Here is a 24,684-nt window from a genome sequence, read left to right as displayed (position 1 = left end):
TATATTTGATTTCTGCAGAAATGAACAAGAAAAATAGAAAAATTTCCTTCAAATCTTACATTTTACATTATCTTCTAGTCTCAAGTGGTGTTTGTCTTTGTGGGGATAAGACTAAGAAAGCTAAGCAAAACCAAGCCCTATGCATCCACAACTTCTCTGGCATAACTACAGCTGTCAGTTACAGGGCATGTCAGCAGCCTTAGAATTTTTAAGCTGTTTATTTCCTCAGCTTATCTGATTTTATAACATATATTTGGATAACCCAAATTTTTCTTCTCACATAGAGGAAACCAAACTCCAAATGGTACTGCAAATGAAACCACTTATGAAAACACCATGTTTCTGTGAAACCTTATCCTGACCTCAGGTGGAGCTCCAGCTGTTATGTCTCATTGGGCAACCCCCCTTCCCTAGCAGGAAGTAGCTAGAAAGATCAATTCTGTCTAACGGAAGTTAGTTAGGTAGTAGGGCTGTACTCTTGCTAACAGCAGAGAATATTTAGGTAGCTGAGGGGGCCCTTGGTATAACTTCTAGGAACAAAGATCCAGCTTACCAAAAAATAGGCTACAGACACGTATTAGTAAACTTGCACAAACCTTCAGCCCACTCACATGAAGAAACACAGTCCAACATAGACAGATCTTTGTTCTTTATGCACAAAATATGCTCACAAACATACGGTTTGAAAAACAAGAACAACAAGGAAACATCCTCATCTTTTGTATAAGCAGTGGACTTCCAAAAATAGCGGCTTTTCTTCAGGTGAGGAAAGTACACGGTGGGCGACAACAAGTTTCAGTGGGCACTTTTCTGGACACGCTTTGGAATATAACCTGAACTAGTATAAATAATCACGTCAGCCTCTGATTAGTCATGGGTAGAGGTCGTCGGCCAAGCTTTCACATCAACACTTGTTTGGTCCCAAGCAAAATTCCAAAGCCAAGCTGAATAAGGCTTTTTCCAAGATCAGTCATCACATTCTTCCATTTCCCAGTACATGAGGACACCAAACACCAGCGTCACACTGGACAAAAAATTTGGGTTTCCACTGTGGAGAGCTATTTTAATTTCCTTCTTAAACTTCGGTTCTAACGACACTTTATGTGCACCTTCGTCAAGTTTTTGGACCCGAGATAAATAACTCTTTGTGATGTCACACAGTGAGAATTTGCTACTTGTGGTGCATTGGTGAGACACAATTAAAGCCTGAATTGAGCCCTGGGATGCATAAGTCTTACCTGGTCATCTAAAATCTGACCCTGGAATAAAAACTATGTCTCTGCAGGCCTTCCACCTTCCAGTGGTCACCACCACTGGCTGGACTGGGTTGAAGCGGCATCGTTTTGTTTTCTCTGCAGTTCTTCCTGAAGAGTCCTGGCTTGCCAAACTTTCAGCAGTTAGAAGGTACAGCTCAAAAGTCCTGGATTTTGCAGACCTGTAATTCAATCACTAATGCCTTTGTTTATCTCTTGCTTTTTCCTCCTTTCCCATGCCTCATTGTGGGCCCTGCTTTAAAGGTCCAAGAATGCCACCCACAATTTTTCTACAGTGGTATCTTTTACCATAGTCTGCTTTTGTAGTTATCTTCTGAGTTAACGTTTGAGTAATAAACTTGCCTATTAAGATTACCTGTATTTTATTTAAATCAGGAGATAGAGATGATTGTTTCACAAAATCCACAGAATCCTCTCTCAGCCTTTTCATAAAGTTTGAAATATTTATATGTGATTTTTATTTCAATATAACCAGTATGGATCAATTAAGAGGTTTGATTCCAGGTCCTAGGAAGCTTTTTAACATGCACATTAGAAAGTCTTTTTGTTTCCACTCATCCGTAAAATCAGTAGGTATTTAGTTATGGTTTTTAATGGGCACCATCTCCCTTCTTATTGGAAATGGGGCTTCTGTCTCCTTTCCCATTTTTTTTTTTTTGCACTGGTTTTGTTCTTTGCCTGCCTATATTAAACATGCTATTTGTCTCTGAAACTCTCTGTTGCCTGTGTGGCTTCCTGTTGCTCAGCAGTACTTAAGATTTGGCTTAGGAATGACATAACATGTTGCCACGTAGGACCAAACACTTGGATAACATTTTGGAAAGCCTGTCTGTATGCATCTGGGTTATCAGTATGCCTTTCTAGGTCCCAATCTATCTGTTTAAAGCCTTATAATAAAAAGAGAACCAGGAATTTAGATACACCATGTTTATTAGGCATTTTCTTTAGGGTTAACGGTTTAATGGAGGATTGCTTGGGAGAATCGAAGAAGATAAGGATGATAAAGTGACTAGAGGAGTCTCTGGATAGGGGACACAAGAAAAGCTGGAACATCTGGAAGATTCTTCTGACGGTTTCCTGGGAGTTTGTTTCTCTGACTTTTGAGAATTGTTCACTATAGACATGTCTGATATGCTAAGAAGGCATGGTCAATATTACAGTGCTTACAAATATCTAGGTTGTTTGCAGGACAAAGAAAGTACCTCAGGCAATTTGCCTTCCCACTTACAGAAAATATCTAGATGTTGGATAACATTGAGAGAGAAAAGTTAGGAAGATAGGATGGATTCTTGCTAAAACTACTTTGAACAAAGAAACAGGCTAAAATACCAGTCTGCAGGCAGATTTTTAAAAAACCTGCAGAAACCTTCAGTCTACTCATGTAAAGGAATAAAGCCTAAGAAACAAATATTTTTGCATTTTTTTGTTACCTAAATTATGCCAACAGATAATCTGACAAAAGAAGAATGTTCTACATAAAAGTACTTTTCTTCTTAGATAACGCACATACTTCAAGAAAACAGTCTCTATTCCTTTTACACAAGGGGCTTCAATGTGCTTCAAAGAACACTTTTCTTCTTCTTTTTCTTTTTTCTAGATATGCTTTCCATTGTGAGCTGAGCCACTATAAATTTTTACTTCAGCTAAATTTCAGTCCTGGGTCAAGGTTCTGACTCGAGCCAACTAGTACTATTTCAAGACTAGTAAGCACCCTCTTTTCTTAATTCATAAAATCAGCAGAACCTGCCTTAGAGTGAGAAATACATCTCTCTCCTATCTGTGCTGCCAACAGTCATTTTTTTCCCTCTTAAGTTTTCAATCTGACTTCACTACAGTGAAGAAAAAAAAAGTCTAATGATACCTCAAAATAGCAGACAGATATATATAGTGGTACATCCACGTGACTGCAAAAGTGTTCATTAGAACACCCTGAAGACCACTGGGTAAACTAAATAGAGACTATTTTCTGGAAGAGAAGTGTTTTTATGCAGAATATTCTTCTTTTATCACATTACCTGTAGGCATATTTTAGGCCAAAAAAATACAAAAGAGTTTATTTATAAAGCTTTGTTCTTTATATGAGTGGACTGCAGGTTTGTGCAGGTTTTTTTTTTTTTTTTAATTTGCATGCAGCCTGATATTTCAGTCTGTCTCTTTGCTTAAAGTAGTTTTAGCAAGAATCCAGCCTATCTACTTAAGTTTTCTCTCTCAATACCATCCAACATCTAGACATTTTCTGCAATTGAGAAGGCAATTTGTCTGTGGTACCATATATGCCAGATTTCTTTGTTCTGCAATAAACCCAGATATTTCTAAACATTGTAATGTTGATCATGCCTTCTTAGCACATCAGACTTGTCTATAGTGAACAATTCTCAGCAATCAGAGAAACAAACCCCCAGGAAACCCTCAAAAGAAACTTCCAGATGTTCCCGCTTTTCTTCTGTCCCCTATCCAGAGACTTCTCTAGTCAGTTTATCAACCTCAGTTTCTTCAATTCTCCCAACTAACCCTCCATTAAACTGCTACCCATAAAGAAAATGATCAAAAAACAGGTTGCCACTAAATTCCTGATTCTCTTTATATTACAAGACTTTAAACCAATAGATTGGGACCTAGAATAGTATTGTGATAACCCAGATAGAGAGAGGCTTTCCAAAATATATACACACATATATATACAGAGCATACACATATACTTATAAATACACACACGCTTATATACATGTGTGTTTATGTGTGTATATATACACATGTGTAATATATACACGCAGACATATGTGTGTATATATATGTATATACATACATATAGACATACAATATATATAATTATATACCAGAGTGTATAGTTATACATACATAAACTCTGGGTATTACATATATATGTATTACATACATATATATGCACAGATACATATGTCCCTGTAAGTGTATATGTATATATACACACACACAAACAGATATACATATATAAACCCATTTGCATATACATGTATGTGTATGTATACACACATTTACGTGTGTACATGTGTATATACACTTATGTGTATATACACATAGATAAATATGAATATATATGTATATGTGTATATATACACATACACACACTTATGTGTGTGTATATATATACATACACACACTTATGTGTGTGAGTATATATATACACATACACACACTTATGTGTGTGTGTATATACACATATGCACACATACGAATTTTTGTATATATATCTATTTTATACAGACATGTATAATATCTAGAGTTTATGTACGTATACCTGTACACCCTTGTATGTGTTTATAAATGTATGTATATATACACATATCATACATGTGTATGTGTATATATATGTGTGTGTACATACACACAGACAATATTAAAGATTAAGTAGCGTAAACAAAAATGTAAAGTTTCAGCAAAATTTTAGTATGTAAAAACAGACCACTTTGCCAGCAAATTGATACATGATTTGAGAGCTATTAATGTGCAGATTAAATCAATGGGTGCATTAGAGCAGGGTCTGCCATTCCTCGCAGCCATCCCAAGTGATTCACCATTCATAGTACTAGATTTTAAAGATTATTTCCTTATTATACCCTTACATGGGAAGGATAAGCAAAGTTTTGCACCAAAGCATCCTCACCAGTCCTATGCTATTTCAGCATTTTGTAGGACTGTCCTTAAAGGAGCCTCAGAAAATATTTCCTGCGGCCCACATCATTCATTATATGGATGAAATTCTTTTGGCTGCTCCAATGGAAGAGTTATTACACCAAATGTTGAGAGAAGCAAAACAGGAGGAAATCTCAAAACAGTTCAAGAAAAGGTAGAAACAACCACTTCATACCAATACTTAGGCACTACTGTTACTGAAAAAAATGTTCAACCTCAGAAAGTCGCCCTCCATAGGGACAGATTACAAGCTTTCCATGATTTCCAACAACTATTAGGAGATATAAATTGGCTGTGCCCAAACCTAGGTATTGTTACTCATCAACTCAAACACTCAGACCCTCCAAGGAAATTCTTCATTAGGAGCAATGGGCTTAGGAGACAAACCAGTTGTTCCAGCAACTTACTAAGGAGGCAGAAGCTGAGTTACAGCCTGTAGTGCAGATTCTTCAGCAAACACAGGCCTCCCAGCTACAGCCATGAAACATTTTGGTTCTCTTTATTCCTTCTAGCCCCCAGTCTCCAACAGGACTTTTAGGCCAGATCATAGAAAAATATGAGAAATTCAATCAGAGAGTAAAATCTCTGCAAGTTTATCTTTCTTAAACTACTCAATTTATAACAAGGGGTAGGGATAGATCAAAATCACTTAAGAGATATGATCCAGACAGAATTACTTTTCTCCTTTTAGAGCCAGTCTAAAAGTGTGAGGAAAAATATTGGATTCCCAACAACAGGTTGCAGCATGGGAAATGTTGACTGTGTGGCAAATTGCTCTTTCAGATTATGTAGGAATAATACATAAGGATTATCCATCAGACAAAATTTTGCCATTTTACAAGTTCAACCTTTCATCTTCCCTGTGATTACTCCTCGCAAGCCCATTTCAGACAGCCAGACCTATTTTACTGATGGCTCTTCCAAAGGTCGCAAAGCTACTTATGGTATAAGCATACTCATACAATAAAAAAACCCAGAGTTTCAGCTCAATGCTCAGAACTAATGGAAGTTATTCAGGTTTTAGAGCTCACTGCTTTATCTCTTATTAACATTCTCTGTGATTCAGCCTATGTTGTAAATGTAGCCAGTCACATTCGGACTGCCACTATTAAAAGCACCCTAGAACTGAAGCTGTTTAACTTGTTTCTAAGACTTCAACAGGCTGTTTGCTCTTGTGCAGCTTTTTATATTTCTCATATTTGCTCTCTCACACAACTCCCTACACCACTATTTCTAGGTAACAATAGAGCCAATAAGTTGATTTGTTCTGCATTTCAACAAGCTCAAACTTCTCCTGTATTACTGCATCAAAACTCTGTCTTGACTCGTATGCTTCATTTGCCTAACAGCCAGGCTGCAGCCTATACAAGCCTGTCCTACTTGCCAGCACGTCACTGGAGTCACACCCATAGAAGGCTGTAACCTATGAGATTAACTTCAAATGAAATCTGCCAGATGGATGTTACTCACAAAGCTGCCATTGGCAAGCTCTCCTTTGATCATGTGACTATAGACACTTACTCTCATATGCGGCATGCTACATGCAAACCAGGTCAGACAGCTTGTTATGTACAATGACATTGTCTGTCATCATTTGCTCATATAGTGAGCTCCTAAAGAATTACAAACTGACAATGGACACGCTTATGTTATTTATGTTTTTTAAAATTTTTTACAGATGTGGTCAATCATTCATAAAACAGGAATTCCTTACAACGCCCAAGGACAAGGAATTATAGAATGGACAAATTGAACATTACAATGCGTGCTGAAAAAAACAGAAAGGGGAAACAGGAGACCAGTTACCACCTCAAACAAAATACATTTACTTTTACTTTAATTTTATTTTTAACTTATTTAGTTAAATTTTTTGACTCCTGGCACAGATAGTAAGACTACAGCAGAATGACACTGGTAAATGTTATAGGGAAAAAGGAAAGTATACACAAATATATTATGAAAATCCCTCTAAGAACGATGAAAAGGCTCAGTAACTTCACTGATGTAGGGATGAGGGTATGTTTGTGTTTTCACAAGAGATGGATAAACTGTGTGGGTGCCCTCAATGTGTTTGCGACCATGTCAATGGAGACTGGAAAGAACCATGGATCCCAACTATGGATCTGGCTTCTCCATTACAAGCCATGAGTCACTTGAAACTGCTAGAGCATCAGGGTCAGGGAAACACCCCTGACTTCAAGTTTATGGCCATGTTACCTGTAACATCCTGTGCAGTAGGTTTTCCTTGTGCATAGACAGAAATATACAGGGCATATGTTTCCAATACCCCAGTATTATGGAGTGTCATTTGGAGTGAAATTCCCCCTGACATCTATCATGATCATGGAGGATGGGAACCAGGACCCCTAACACCCCCTGACAAAGAGTAATTATACCCTCAGAGCAATGATTATCAATTATGCCGCACCATTGGAGGGACTTCCTTTATGCATCACCCAGGTACATCACTCAACTGCAGTGGCCTACAAATTAATTCCAAGTATGGTTGAGTTACCATGGAAAAATCATGTACCTATTAGGCCTTAGCTCTGTTAACATTACTGGTGTAGCTACTAATCACTCCCAGCCACATCCCCCAAATTGTATTAATTATACAGAATGGGCTCTCTTGGAGAATTCTTACCACCCTCCTTGGACCCAGTGTCTTGCCCCCCTAGCTAGACAACAGTTCATGCTATTGGTAGACATTATTTTCTGGGTCCCTGTCATCATTTAGATGGGAGAGAGGAGAATTCAACCTAGTGACATAATCTTCACTGACACTGGTCAGCATCTCTTCACTACACTGCGCTCGAATTCAATTCCAATCTGCAACAAGGCTTGCTTAGCATGGAACAGGCTTTAGCACACTTTTGCCTCAATGGTATTATCAAGGAAAGAGATGTCCAATTCAGGAGTCGACAGGGAATGCAGCACTCCACTAAATGAATGGCAGCATTTGTGTTGGAACACTATCTAATTATAGTAATTGTGCTGAACACAGTTTTAATGTTACCTCTGTAGAAAATATTACCACTTAATTTACAATTTGTGTTTTTAAACTTATGTTTTTCTAGCAGCAAAAAGGAGCAAATCCAGGTAAATGATGCACAATTGACTTCCGATTCCTGTCAACTGTATTATTCCCTTAATCATAGCACAGCACAAACATACAACCTATCCACACTAGTAATTCTAGGTCACAATTCCAGATTATGGATTCTTGTAAATCTGTCTGAGCCTTGTGTGGCCACCTCTGGTTTCCATTTTTTAAAACTTTTTCTTACTCAGCTTACTCATTGTGTTTGTAGAGCCTTAGGCATGAAAATTTTTGTGAAAATCTCCTTAGGAATGCTAATAACTTCTGCTGTGGTGTCCATAGTAGCAATGCACAGCTCCATTCAAGCAGCTCAATATGTGGAAAATTGGATGTGTACAGCCAAACAGGCATGGATGCTTAAACATAAACAACACTGAGATATACACGGAAGCAGCAATGTTAAAGACCGCAGTTCTGTGGCTAGGAAAACAAGAACAAACTTGTAGTTGCAGAAGCAATTGGATTGTCATTTTAAGCATACTTATATTTGTGTATCCAATTTGGAATAAAACAAAAAATATCCATGGAAACTTGTAAAGGCCCATTTACATGGGGCTTTCACATCCAATGTTACTTTTGATATTAATGATTTACAAAGTAAAATTCTTAACTTGAATAAGCATAATCAAGTATTTGGGCCATGCCTGAAAACACAGGCAGAATTCCAGCAAGGTTTAGAGAGCCTTAATCTTTGGACCTCCTCCAAACCTCACCTCAATGTCTTTTTTGTGATTATCAGGTAATGTTATTATGTCTCTGTTTTATGCTCATTGTCTGCAAAAGCAGCTGGACCACCAAACAGCAATTGAGAGCTGCACAGCCTGCAATCACCTTTACTCAATTATTGAAAAAACAAAATGGAGATGTTGGAGGCCAAAAGAATGAGGGTTGTGACCAACTCAGTAATGACTGGAGGGTCTATGAGCAGAGAGCAAACTGTTCTCATGAAAGCAGCATGTTGATAACCTGACACACGATGTCTGGTTCCAGAAGGAGTACTGAGGGCAGTCATGCCCAAGGCACAGTATTTCTTGTGGTTATATATAGGAACATCTGAAGTCTGTAGTATAAAGAAAGCAGTTATGTGAGCCTGTGATAAATCAAGCAGCTGACCAACAATTACATTTCCTCCCTGTTCATTCTGCCTAATAAATATGAAGGCCTATAGAAGCTCAGTGACTTTGCTGACTAGAAGCAATGAGCACCCTGACCCCTCTTTTAAAACAAATATTTTTTGTCTTTGTCTTCATTTCTGCATTCATTCCCCTCATTTCATCCCACAGTAACTGACTGCCACAATGTCTGTATAAAAAATACAAAAAAAAAAAAAAATAAGTGGGCTTGTTGGCAGGCACATGTAATCGAAGCTACTCAGGAAACTGAGGCAGGAGAATCCCTTCAACCTAGTAGACAAAGGTTGCAGTGGGCTGAAATCACACCTTTGCACCCCAGACTGGGTGACGGGGTGTGACTCCATCTCAAAAAAAAAGCAGAAAACAAAAAAGAAGAAACAAGACAAAACAAACAAAAAATATGTTCTGGTTAAGAGAACAAAAAAAAAAAAAACAAGGTGCAGGCTGAGAAAAATTAAGGAAACACATCTGAAAAGTGAGTTTTATGCAAAATATACAAAGAAATAAGATGACCAATTTAATGATAGAGACCTGAGTAGACACCGCACCAAAAAAGATATGAATATGGAAAATCTGGCACACAAAATACTGCTTGCTGAGCCCCTGTTACTTCCTCTGAAGGCTGAGGCTCCAGCCACTTTGTGAGGAGCAAGAGTGGCTGCCAGAGTGGCTGTGGCTCCAAAGATCATCCCCACCTACCCCAGCTCTACCCTTCCTCTAGGTTCCAAAGATTCCTCAGCCATTGTCCATGCTCACTAGGAAAGAGCCAGAAGCTGGATATTTTATTTCTCAACTTTTATTAAAATTCTGGATGCCAACAGGTATCCTTTGGTTAGAAATTTTATTTTTATCCTAATAACCTTGAGGCACTGGCAAGTGTTAAGAAAGATGGTTTTCAACCTACAGTTGTCTCCATAAAGAAATAAAAGAATTGACATGGCCAGGCATGGTGGCTCACCCCTGTAATCCCAGCACTTTGGGAGGTAGAGCCAGGTGGATGTCCTTAGGTCAGGTGTTTGAGATCATCCTGGTCAACATGGTGAAAAAAGCTCTCTACCAAAAATACAAATGTTAGCCATCAGTGACAGCTGGGTCTGTAATCCCAGATCCTCAGGAAGCTGAGAGGAGAATTGCATGAACCCAGAAAGCTGAGGTTACCAGAGCCGAGATCACATCATTGCACTCCAGCTATGGGAACAGAGGAAGACTCCATCCCCCCCCCCAAAAAAAGGGAAAAAAAGGATTCAGTTACCCTTTTAGGCAGTTATTTTAGAATGCTTTGTACAATGCATTACTATTTTGGTATTCTCAAGAGAGAAAAGTCAGTAACAGTAGTAAGTAAATCCAAATAGCAAGTCATTACAAATACATGGGATTAATTTCATCTGGCACACTTTCTGGCTTTTATCATTTAAAATGTGTTATGCTGAAGTAATCAAACATTTTACCTGTGATCTCTAAATACAAAAAGAAACAACAGTTAGTGAACTAAATGAATCTCAGTCTTCAAATTTGATTCTGATGCAGTGGAATGTTTTACAGTTGTTTTAGTGGGCAGGTAGTAAGTTCATAAGGAGTGTGCAATGATGGAAAGAAGTGCAAATGGGCCAGATGAGAAGGGACTCATTCTGCTTGATGAGATCATTCTGGGCGTGTCGAAGATTTATGAGTGTGTACACTGGTGTGAATAAATAAATACGCTTCTACTCATGATAGGGAGGGGCATCTTCTTTCATCACACATGCAACTATTTTGGACGATTCAGAGGAAGCTTTTATTGTAAGTGGAAAAACATACATAAACAAATGTACCATTTCAAACATTTTTGAGTGTGTAATTTGGAAGCATTAACTATGCTCAAATTGTGCAACCATCACCACCATTTCACAATCTCACCAGCAATGTACAAGGGTTCCAATTTCTCCACATACTCTCAAACTTTTCCTTAAAAAAAATGAAAAATTCCAATGGGGAGAAAGTGGTAATCTCATTGTGGTTTAGGTATTCAAGTATTAAGTGGCTAGTGATTTTGAACATCCTTTCATGCACTTATTGGTTGTGGATTTGTAAATGATTTCATGGCTTTATCACTGAATGAACACAAAACATAAGAAAATATAGCTCAATTTAACTTCGTCAAAACTAAGCGCTTTTGTATATTAAAGGACACTGTCAGTATAGGGGAAAGAAAACCAACAACATGGGACAAAATATTTGCAAGACATATATATGATATATATTCAAATCAACCACTTGGATCTCTTCCAAGTGCACTCTCCATTTTTTCTTACTCTAAAAGTTTTTAAATAAACATCCATATCTGCTGTGAAACTTTTCTCAGTCGCCTTTACTACTTTATTCCCCTCTGCCAAATTCTTTCATCTGAGGAGGGAAGAATTTAAATTACCGCAGACCATGATAGATATGATGCCAGCAACTCAGATAACCTCTACTGGTAACAGGTCGGGGAGCTGCTGGACACGGGGGCAGGAGTATGTGTGTAGTGTGTGGTTGGCCTAGCCCCAGGCAGTTCTGGACTGTGGAGGGACCAGAACCCCATGCAATAAACCCTCTGTGGAAAGAAAGCTGAGAATGCTGAGGAAGAAATTTTGTCCTTTTAATGAAGTAAAATTCCTTCACTTAATATGAAATTAATTGTTTCCTAATGAATTCCTTAGTGATCTTTAGTACATGCATATTTGTGTGCAACGACCACATCTTAGTTCCAAATTATTTTCATCATTCCAAAAGGAAATACCCCACTTATTAAGGAGCTCCTACCGAATCTGTACTCTTTCTGACACCAGCAACCAGTAATCTGCATTTTGCCTCTATGGATTTACTTATTCTAAATATTTATATAAATAAAATCATACACTAGGTGACTTTGGTGTTCAGCTTCTTGAGCCAAAATCCTTTTGAAGTTTCTTCACATTGTGGCATTAGAGCTGTGAACCTTTTCACAGCTGAATATTAAGCCATTCTACGGACATACTACATTTTGCTTCTAACTTTTTGTTGGTGGACATTTATTTGATGTGTTTCCAGATTTTAGTTATTGTGAATGCTGCTATGAACACATGTATACATGTTTTTGTTTGAATACCTCTTTTACATTTTTTGTGTATACAGCTTGGAGTGGATGTTGTGGTTTCTACGGTAATTTTATATTTAGCTTTTGCACAACCACCAAATTACTTTCCACAGCAGCTGCAGCAATTTTCTTTCACATATTCCCACTTCCACTTCAACGATTGTTAGCTGTTTTTTTTTTTTTTTTTTTGCAATTATAATGGGTGTGAAGAGGTATCTTACTGTAGTTTTGACTTGCATTTCCCCTAGGTTAAAATGCGCAGGAGACATAAGAATTGGAGGAGCAAGAGGAAGGCTGAGGACAGCCATGTGGAGAGGATAGGCAAGCTCCAAGGGAGACAGTGCCTGTGGCAAATTCTGCCCGGTCTCGTTTCAGCAGTGAATGGAAGGTGAGCGCATGATTGTAGTGTGGATTTTCTCACAATCTAGCTATTTCAGATAGGAGAGTTTGTGATTTGGGGTACTGCACCCCCTCTTCTCATAGGTCCCCTATAATTCAGTCTTCACTAGGCACCTGCCTGGGGCCAACCTGGTCTCAGCTCCAAGACAAAAGAGACCCTCATGCCCTGGGAACCTGATCCTGGTGGTCACTAATGGACACAGGCCTGGAGGGAGGAGCACAGCCCATACGTGCTACAACAGAGACTGTAAAGTCCAGAAGTGGACACTACATTTAGCCCAGTCACCCCAGCCCACATGAACCAAGCTCACCACTCACGGGCCTCAGCCTCCCTCTGTGAGAAAGGAACTGCCACAACCATCAATCTCAACAGCCTTTTCAGGATTTGATAGGCCAAATAACTTGGAATTCTGCTGATTTTAAATGCTGCTGTCATTCCAGATCTCACACAACCCTAGCGCCAGTGACTGGATTCAGAGTTGGCAAGTTGCTATCTCCTGCTGGTGTGGGAGAATGTGTTAACTCAGTCTCCACTTCTGGCTGGTACACAGAGTGCTTCACCACCAGCATTTAATTATTTCTACCTTTACCTCTAAGGTTTGCCAATATCTGTCTGTTTTGTAAGCTGTCACCAACTTCCCTTCCTTTGGGCCTTCCACAGACTACCTCAAACACCTGCCACTCTCAAACACAAGCTAATGTGGATTTGGTTAGCTCTGGGTTGACATTTTGAAAAACTGCGGCCTCAGAAGGCGACTTCCTTTGGCTCCAAATCTATCAGGCTGTACAATGAGTATTAAGACGGCCCTGAGCTTAGGCCCAGAAACGTTCTGGGTGCAAGGCTCAGTCCTCCCTTCTGCAAAAAGGAGTGATGACATAATACACCAGCCAGATGCCCAGTGCCTTCTGTAACCCTAAAATTAATCATAACTTTAAACTTAACCCAACTTCTTCTCCAATCCTAACCTAGAATCCCTAACACTAACAGCAACTCTAAGCCACAAACTTGACCCCAACATCAACCCTATGCCTAGCCACTCACCAAAACTTAAACCCCAAAACAAATCCCAATTCTAAATCCTAAATCTAATAGCTAAACCTGAATTTGACCCTGACCCTGAAAATAACCCTAACCCAAGGGTAAAGCAAACATTACAGAAACCTGAACTTAAGCTCTAAGCCTAAAATCTTAACCCTAAAACCCTAAGACAAAAACACTAACCCTAAACAAGAAACCCTATCTCTGACCCTCAAAAGCTAATGTTAACCCTAACACTAACCACAACCCCTAAATCTAACCCAAAATTTGAGCTCCTAAATCTGCTTTTTGAACATGAACATAACATTCACATTAAGTCCAATACTAACCCCTAACCTGAATGCTAAAACTCTTATTACAACCCTAACACTACACCTACACCACACCTAAACCTAGCTGTTACATAAAACCCAAATCCTAATCCTAACATTAATCTTTAGGTCAACCCTAACCGTATGCCTAATCCTAACCCCTGACCCTCAGCCTGACTGCTAACATTAACTCTTACCCTAATGTGTTACTGCAGTCTGTATCCTAATGCTCACCCTAACACTAATTATAACCAATAATTCTAATCTCAACTGTAATCATAATAATAAACATAACTTTAACCCCTTAATCTAAATTTAAATACTAACCATAACTATAAGCCTAAAGCTTAATCTATTCTCACCCCAACCCTAAAAATAATATTAAACAATAATTCCAATCTTAATCCTAACTCTAACACTGTACCCTATCTATAACACCAACTAACTGACTCAAAAGCACTAAACTCCAGCCTAATGCTAACCCCTAACAGTAATTCTATATCTTAAAGCTAACTCTAACCCTGAATTTTAACCCATACGCTGTGACTCTAAACCTAAAACTTACTCTTTCTGATAACTTAATTTAATCCTTACCCTAAATACTAACCCTAACACTTAACCCTAAATCTAACCTTGAAAACCTATCCCAAAGCCAATCCCTTATTTTTAAATGTAATCCTAATGCTAACAATAAAAGAGGGAAAAACTACACCTAACCATAAACTCAATGCATAACCCTAACAATAACACTAATCCTAACTGTAAAAGCATGAAACCTGAACGTTAACATCAAAACCAACCTAACTCTAAACCCATCAGTAAAAATAAGCCTAAACCATAAAGCCTAAACACATAACTATAGTCTTAATCCTTAACCATAAACTTTAACTATAACCTGTAACCCTATCCGTAAACCAAAACCCTAACCCTCAATGTTAAACTAAACCTTAGTCCCTAACTGTAACACTAACACAAACGCTAATCCCCAACACTAGTCCTAAACCCTAACACTAACTGAAAACTCAATTCCTAATCCCTACCCAAAATCATAACCCGAACTTCGACACTAACACCAACCCCAAATGTATGCCCTAACAGTAAGCCTAACACTAAGCCTAACCCTTACCACAGTACCTGACCCTTGTAAACTTAACTTAACCCTACCCCTACATGAACACCAAGCCCAAACATAAACATAAACCTTACCTTACACTAAACAGGGAATCCTAAGCCCAAATCCTAACATTGATTATAACACTAACCATAAACAATGCCCTAAACTTTAGCCAAACCCTAAACACTAACTCTAACACTAACACCTAATCCCAAGTCCTACTTAACCCTAACACTAACCCTAAGCCTAGTCTTTAGCCAAACACTTTCACCATCATCCTAACCCTAACTCAGCCACAACCAGGCACCCAATCTTAAACCATAAACTAACAATAAACCCTAATCCTAAATTGTAACACTAAACCAAACATTTTAATCATAACCCGAACACTAAACATAACACTTACCCTACTTTTAACCCTCATCCTGAATCCCAACACTAACCCTAACCCAAACCCTAATCTGAACCCTTATATTACCAACTAAACCTAACCCTAATTCTAACTATAAATCCTGAAATCCCAAAACACTGAAGGTAGTTTAACTGCATCCCATAACTCTAAAACTTACAATAACACTAACCCTAATACCCTTATCCTAACAGTAAAAGTAATATAATTCTAACATAATCTTAGCCTTAGCACTAAACCTAAAAATAACTCTTATCCTAAACACTGAACCTAATCATAACCTTAACCCTAAATTAGAAACCCTAACCCTTAACACTAACCCTAGCCCTAAAGCAAAATCTGTAACCCTAATTAAACCTAAACCCTAAATGTAAACCTAATCTTAGCCCCTAACTCTAGAAAAACCTTAATACTAACACTAACCATAAATGCTAACCCCTAACCTTAACACTAAACAGAACCCTAACACTAAACCCTAACCCTAATCCTAAACTCTAAACTGAACCCTAAGTGTTACCCTAATCGTGACCACTAACCTCAACCTCTACACAAACTCAGCCTTAACAGTCATGCTAAACTTAAATCCAAAGCCCTAACTGTATGCCCAGCACTATCACTAACATCTAACCATAAATGTTGAACACTATCCTTTACAATAATCCTAAACCCTAACCCAGAACCCTGAACTCTAACCCAACATGTAACCCTAAGCCCTGTCTTAATGCTAAATGCCAACCCAAAAACCGAAATGCTCTAACCCTTACCCTCAAGCTAACCATTAACACTAACCCTAACCCCGGCCATGACCCTAATTCCTAACCTCTAACTGTAAGCCTAACTTTTTACCCTAAACCTAAGCATAACCCAACCACAAACCTAACCTCTAACCCTGATTCTGACCCCTAGCCCTAAACTCAACCCTAACCCATAAACCTAATCTTAACTCTAACTCAAACCCTAATCCTACCACAACACTAAATCTTATCTCAAGTCCAGCCCTAACCCTCAATCTAATCCTGAACTTGTTCTGCAATTGTAAACCATATCCTAATCCTCTATTTCTATTCTATGCTTAAAAAACTTTAAATGCATCCTGTATGACTCTAACCTCTAGCAGCCTATATCCATGAGTAAAAGAAATCATATCTCTCTCTAAGCCCGAAAGAGTATTGAATTAAACATATGATATCATTCGGACAAAAAACTAAATGTTACTGAATCTGCTAATTATAGACATTATAATCTTTAACCAAATAAGTGAAGACATTATAAACCACAATGTTTAAGATCTTTTCTCAGAAAATCAAGGTGTTTTTCTTTTTTTACCATTCTAATGCTATCCCTTTTCAATATATTATGTAAATCAAATGTTGAAATACACCATGTTTGTCTCAACTGTTATAGAATGTTCTTAAGGACAGTCAACACATTTAACAATTAGAAATCCAATAAACAGTATTTCATTTTTTTTCCCATGATAAAACATCTTTATGCAAAACCCATAATAATCATCATCTAAATTGTGGAGAACCAAAGCTTTAAGATGAGGAACATAGCATTGATGCTCATCTGTATTAAACCCTGTACTAGAAGTTCCAGAAGAACAATTACAAATATATATATGTATACATACATACACACACACACACAAAGACATTCATATGTGGAAGAGAAAAGAAAAACTACTGACAAATCTCATACACAGAAATCCATAGGGAACCTTCTAGAAATTATGAAATCTAGTAAACACATTAAGAAAAATAACAGAAAAAAATATCAACACACAAAAAAACTGTTTTCTTTTCTTTTTGATAGTGTTTTCCTCTTGTTGCCCAGGCTGGAATGCAATGGCAAGACCTCGGGTCACTGCAACCTCCATCTCCTGGGTTTGAGCGATTCTCCTGCCTCAGCCTCCTGGGTTTGAGTGATTCTCCTGCCTCAGCCTCCTGAGTAGCTGGGATTCAGACATGTCCCACCATGCCTGGCTAATTTTGTATTTCTAGTGGAGACTGGATTTCTCCATGTTAGTCAGGCCAGTCTTGAACTCCTGACCTCAGATGATGTGCCCGCTTTGGCTTCCTAAATTGCTGAGATTACAAGCATGAGCCACTGCACCTGGCCACAAAATCTATTTCTATTCACTAGAAATAAACCCTATGAAGTAAAATTAAGATGATAGCTTTATTTCTCAAAAAAACAAGAAGCTGGAATATTTCCCACTGACTTGAAAGACATGGATAGCAGGCAGCTGGGGTCTGGGACAGCCTTGGAGTTGAGGCTGTGCTACTATATCAGGACCTGGCTGGAATCACTGTGGGGCTAAGCAGAAACTGTTCAAGTTCCTGAGAAATCAAAGTCAAATTACTTTAAAACATAATGGATGAAGAACAGAAAACCTCTAGTGGTTTTGAAAACCCTAATGCCATGATGTCAAATAAATGTCTTTAGAGTCATAAATTTTGTATAAATGGTCATGCGCAAACATCAGCAATAATGAAACAGTGGTTGAGTGGCCCAGGCCATTTTGCCAAGAAGAAAACCATTGAGGTCAATTGGAGAGACATCCCTTCATAAGTACTGTCAAGAGCATGCACATATTTTACCTACACATTTTACTACACCTACAGCTCCACAGGGATTTTTAAATTCTGATTTCACATAAAACTGTACTAGAACTTCTGATGGCTGTAAACTTTCTAGATTGTATGTAAATGTAATTGATTATATAAAAATACAATATATTGATATAATAAAATAAATTATAATCACCTGTTAACTCTTTTCAGTGTTTAAGACCTGTAGTTGAGTTTGTATGTTTTCACAGACAGCACATTCCCTGTATCCAATGTAACTAAGAAGTTAATTGTTAAGAAGGTTGTCCTCAGTTTTTTCATAACAGAGTTGAAATTTGTTTGCAATGTCAACAAATTAAGGACATTTTCACAACTGAGAAATAAACAAATATGGCAATTCATAGGTTTTTTTTTATACTATGGATATGACTTTTAAAATGAACAATGATGATCTAGAAAATGCTGGAAACTAGAAATAATAAACATGTTCCTCAATTAAACAATTGGGCTTAGTGTTTTTATGTATTTAGTTGTTTGTTAATAAAATTCTTGATTTTGTAGATGCCCATTGCACTGTTGGAGTTATTCAAATAATTGCATTACAGGTATGTTCATAACTCAGCCAAAACATTGATTTATTTTTACTGACCCTAACACAAAGAATGTTTTATTGATTCCTGTAATCTCAGCACGTTGAGAAGTCAAAACAGGCACATCACTTGCACCCAGAGGTTTCAGAAGAGCCCAGGCAATGTGGCAAACCATTGTCTCCAAAAAAAAAGAAAGAAAGGGAAAGAAAAAGAATTAGCCAGGTATTGCAGCTGAAGCTAAGGCAGACGGATTCAAAGGAGCCCAGGAGTGAGAGGCTGCAGGCTGCAATGAGCCATGATGGCACCATTGCAGTCTACCCTAGACAAAAAGTGAGACACTGTCTGAAAGACTGAGAAAGAAAGAAAGAAAGAGAAGAAAGAAAGAGAGAGAGAGAGGTATGAGTTGAAATTTCTTAAGTCCTTTGATAAACTTCAGTATTGTTGAAATGTGTCTTGTCTTCTCATTTCTTTATTCCTACAATTCAAGGAGTTCATTGAAAGACAATTTTGGAAGGTTAACAGCTACAAAATTTTAAGAAGTAATTGCAGTTTACCCAGATGGTCGATGAGTCAACTATACAACATAGAGTTCTTGTGCATTATGTCATCTGGCCAATTCAAAGTACTATATTTTCATTGATTATAAAGCAAATTATCCTTTTCAACTTCCAAAACAGAAATTAAGAAAAAAAAAAGAAACAGACTGAATGTTGTGGCTTACACCTGTAATTCCAGTACTTTGGGAGGCCAAGGTGGGAGGATTGCTCAAGCCCAAGTGTTTGGAGCTGCAGTGAGCTATGATTGCACATGCACATTCCCCCCAGGGCCAAAGAATAAGGCCCTGTCTCAAAGAGTACCGACAAAAAGCCAAAGATCATAATGTTTTCAAGACTACATTTTATCAAGTTGCAAGAATTAGACATGAAAAATGACAAAATACTGCTGAAATAAATTCCAGAAACCCTACATAAATGTAAAGACACTCAATGTTTTTGGATTAGAAGATGATTTTTTATGTGACAATACTGTACAAAGCAATCTACAAATTCATTGTGATTTCTATGAAAATACCAAAGTCTTTTTGGTAGAAATGGGCAAGCCAATTCTAACATTCATACACATTTCGGGGGATCCTGAAGAGCCAAAATATTCTTGAAAACAAAAACCAATTTGGAGGCTCATATTTCTCAATTTCAAATATTACTGCTAAGGAGCAGTAATCAAAACGGCATAATACTGGCATAAGGACACACACAGACTCTGTCAGTTGAACTGAATGTTAGAACCAACCATACCTCTATAGTCAACTGATTCCTGACATGTAGCCAAGATCAGTAAATTCAACAAATGCTGTTATACAACTGAATACCACATTCAGACAAAGAAATTGTACTCTTTCCTCACAGCAGAAAATAAAATTAAGTCAAAATGTTTCAAAGCCTACATATTAGAGGTAAAAACATAAACTTTAAAAGAAAATATAGGGATAAATCTTCATGATGTCGGATTTAGCCGTGGTTTCTTAGATCTGATACTAAAAGCACAGGCATCTTAAGAAATAATTTTCTCAAAATTCAACATTTTTGTGCATCAAAAGTCACTGTCAAGAAAGTGAAAAGACATGGTGCAGAAAGGAAGGTTTGCATGTTATGTATGTAACAACAGTCTGTTATCGACAATCTATGAATAATTTGCATACCTCAGTAACAAAAAAAAGACAAACCATCCAGTTGCATAATGGAGAAGTAGTTGAATACACACTTCACCAGAAAGACATGCATATGGAATACAAGCACATAAAAACATGGCCAGTAAAGTATATAAGTTTTACTCCCTCAGGTCTTTCATAAATGAGCTTTTCTCGTAGTCACTTGATTTCCAGCTCGACCTGAGGAGTAGCTAAGTTAACAACACTTCTCGGGAGCAAGTTTGCTTGGATGAGAAAATAAATATCTGGCAGGAAATAATATTCTGCAATGAAAACTTTCTTGCTGTACTAGAGTTTCCAATAGAGCTGATAGTTTGTCCCTCACCATCCATGGGCCCAAAATTTATCATCCAGCAGGAAGTAATAAGGGAAGTCATTAAGTTAACGAGGTTCATGGATACACAAATGTCCCAAGTCCCATATCAAAACTGTGACATAATTACATACTCTCACAGCATTTCAATATTCAAATATTAGTAATTCATCTGCTTAAATATCTAAGCTTACTTTATCTAATTTATGCTGTACAGTTAAGGAGGTTTACAAATATTTATATGAATTGTCTTGTCGTGTTCTAGGACTTTTTTGTCACTTAAATATATTGATAGAGTACATTACATGTAAGTATTTAAACCTAACAAAATTTGGAATTAATAACACACAGTTAGGGGAGATAGCAAAGTAATAGTCTGTCCAATAAATTCTTATGTGATTTCAGTAATTAATAGTGTCATTAGTCTTCAGCACTGATATTTTTTTCTTTACTAATTATCCCAAACATGAACTTTCATTGCATTAACTATTATTACCTTGATTTATAAACTGAGGGTGATCTCAATTTTCTAACAAAGAATGAATTTCTTTTCATCTTTAGAAACAGCACATTATTAGCTTTCCTACAGTTAAATAGCACAAGCTCTGACTTTATTAACTGGACAAAGCCTTGGAAAGTTAGATAATTGTGGGCACTGGGTGAATAGATTGGGAGATTGAACATAAAACTCCTGAGACACCCAAGAGACTGTGTTCCCACAATTAAAATTAGATGATACTGCAGGCAGTTGAGCGGACTGAGTGGGCATGGGAAACAGGTAGGAGAACTTGGAGTCTGCAGCCATGGTGGGTTCTATGGTTCTTGTTCTAAGGTCAGTGGGATACCATTGACAAAATTAAATCAAGAGAGTGACAACATGAAATTTGTGTTTATTAGTGAATATATTGGCATTACCATTACCAGTACCAAACCTGTATTTCCTGATGTGGTAGTTATGTGGTAGTACCCTTGGAGAATGGCTCCACTTTTAGTAAAACCCACTGGGATATTTTGCATAAAGCTTCAAATCTGGCACAGCAGAAACCACTGGAGATTCTGGGAGAGAGAATTAATCTATACTAATAGCTATTGGAGGTGTCCTAGACGTATGAAATTATTGAGAAATAAACTACTTTTTAATAAAAACAACCACATCAATACCTTGTCACTAAAGCAGAGACAACAACATCAAACATCATTAGAGAGGCCAATTCCCCCCCAAATCCAGCTCAGTGGAAGCTCTGAAATGAAGTGCCCCAGTAAGAGTAGGAATGTTATGTCAGTATTGCAGGTGTTACATCTTTATGATGGGTGTTACATCAGTAATTATGGGTGTTACATCAGTGTTATGGTTGTTTCATTTGTATTACAAATGTTCTGTTAGTATTATGAGTGTTAGTATTACCGGTGTTACATCAGTATTACAGTTGTTACATCAGTATTACAGTTGCTATATTTGTATTGCAGGATGATATATTGGTATTATGAGTGGTATATTGGTATTATGAGTGTTACAGTTGTATTACAGGTGTCAGGACAGCATTAGACATGTTACATAGGTGTTATGGATGTTTCATTTGTATTGTGGATTGTATAGTGGCATTATGAGAGTGACATTTGTATTATGGGTCTTAGATCAGTATTATGGTTGTCGTATTTGTGTTTCAGATGGTATACTGGTATTATGAGTGTTTTATTGCTGTTACAAGTGTACAGTGGTAATATGGGTGTTCAATCAGTATTTCAGGTGTTACATTAGTATTACGAATGACACACCTGTATTATGGTTGATATATTTGTTTACTGATGTTATATTTCTATTACAGATGTTATATGATGAATGATACATTTGTGGCACAAGACCACGGTGTGGACCTGGCATTGTGGCCACCACACGTTGTGTGTGGGGAAGAACGTTGGGGTGCGCTAAAGACATGGGATATTTTTATGTTTAATTTTCCACAAGAAGCCCTGAGAAGAACGCAGCTCTCCCCCTCAAGCGGCATGTGCTGAAAACACCTGCACTCCCAGGGTCAGAAAAGGCAGACTCATTTTTACATGTTATATTTCTTTAATAATCAATAATAGTGAGCTTTTTAAAGTAAGTTTATTGGCCACCTGTATGTCCTTTGTAAAATGTCTGTTGACACTTCTCTAGAGAAGACATTTGTGCAGCCAACATATGAAAAATGCTCACCATCACTGGTCATTAGAGAAGTGCAGACTACCGTGCCATGGTGGTTTGCTGAACCCATCAACCCATCACCTACATTAGGTTTTTCTCCTAATGTTTTCTCTACACTAGCCCACCACCCACCAGCATGTGATATTTTTCTCCCTGTGTCCATGTGTTCTCATTGTTCAACTCCCACTTAAAAATGAGAACATGTGGTGTTTGGTTTTCTATTTTTCTGAGAGTCTGCTGAGAATGATGTTTTCCAGCTTCTTTCATGTCCCTGCAAAAGACATGAACTCATTCACTTTTATCTCTGCCTACTATCCCATGGTGTATATGTGCCACCTTTTCTCTATCCAGTCTATTATTGATGCACATTTGGGTTGGTTCCAAGTGTTTGCTACTGTGAATAGTGCTGCAATAAATATACGTGTGCACGTATCTTTATAGTTGAATGATTTATAGTCCTTTGGTTATATGTGCAATAAGAGGATTGCTGGGTCAAATGGTATTTCTCACTCTAGATCCTTGTCTTCCACAAGAGTTAAATTATTAACAATGCCACCAACACTGTAAAAGCATTCCTATTTCTCCATATCCTCTCCAGAATCTGCAGTTTTCTGATATTTTAATGATCGCCATTCTAACCGGTTTGAGAGGGTATCTCACTGTGGTTTGGATTTGTATTTCTCTAATAACGAGTGATGACTTAATGAGCATTTTTTCATATGTTTGTTGGCTGCATCAAAGTCTTCTTTTGAGGAGCATCTGTTCATATCCTTTGCCCACTTTTTGATGAGGTTGTTTGTTTACTTCTTGTAAACTTGTTTAAGTTCCCTATAGATTCCTGATATTAGCCTTGTCTCAGATAGAGAGATTGTAAGATTTTCACCCATTCCATAGGTTGTCTGTTCACACTGATGAGAGTTTATTTTGCTGTGCAGAAGCTCTTTAGTTTAATTAGATCCCATTTGTCAATTTTGGTTTTATTGCCGTTGCTCTTGGTGTTTAAACATGAAGACTTTGCACATGCCTATGTCCTGAATGGTATTGCCTAGGTTTTCTTCTAGGTAATTTAGGGTTTTAATTCTTACATTTAAGGCTTTATTCCATCTTGAGTTGATTTTTGCGTATGCTGTAAGGAAGTGGTCCAATTTCAGTTTTCTGAATGTAGCTAGCCAGTTTTGTCAACACCATTCATTATAGGGAAAACATTTTCCCCATTGCTTGCTTGTTTCAGGTTTGTCAAAGATCAGATGGTAGTAGATGTGTGGTATTATTGCTGAGACCAGTGTGCTGTTCCACTGGTCTATATATCTGTTTTGGTACAAGTACCATGCTTTTTTGGTGACTACAGTCTTGTAATGTAGTTTGAAGTCAGGTAGTGTGATGCCTCCAGTTTTGTTCTTTTTGCTTATGATCGTCTTGCCTATGCAGGCTCTTTTTTGGTTCCATATGAACTTTAAGGTTTTTTTTCCAATTCTGTGAAGAAAGGGATTGGTAGCTTGATGGAGATAGCATTGAATCTATAAATTACTCTTGGCAGCAAGGACATTTTTACAATATTGATTCTTCCAATCCAAGAGCATGGAAGGATTTTTCATTTCTTTATGTCCTCTATTAATTCGTTGAGCATTGGTTGGAAGTTCTCTTTGAATAGGTTCTTCACATCCCCTGTAAGTTTTATTCCTAGGTATTTTATTCACTTAGTAGCAACTGTGAATGGGAGTTTTCCCATAATTTCGCTTTCTGTTTCTCTGTTATTATGTGTTGGAATTC

Source organism: Pongo pygmaeus, chromosome Y, assembly GCF_028885625.2.
Source record: "Pongo pygmaeus isolate AG05252 chromosome Y, NHGRI_mPonPyg2-v2.0_pri, whole genome shotgun sequence".
Lineage (NCBI taxonomy): Eukaryota > Metazoa > Chordata > Mammalia > Primates > Hominidae > Pongo > Pongo pygmaeus.
The sequence above is the reverse complement of the archived record's forward strand: the minus strand, read 5'-3'. Positions refer to the sequence as shown.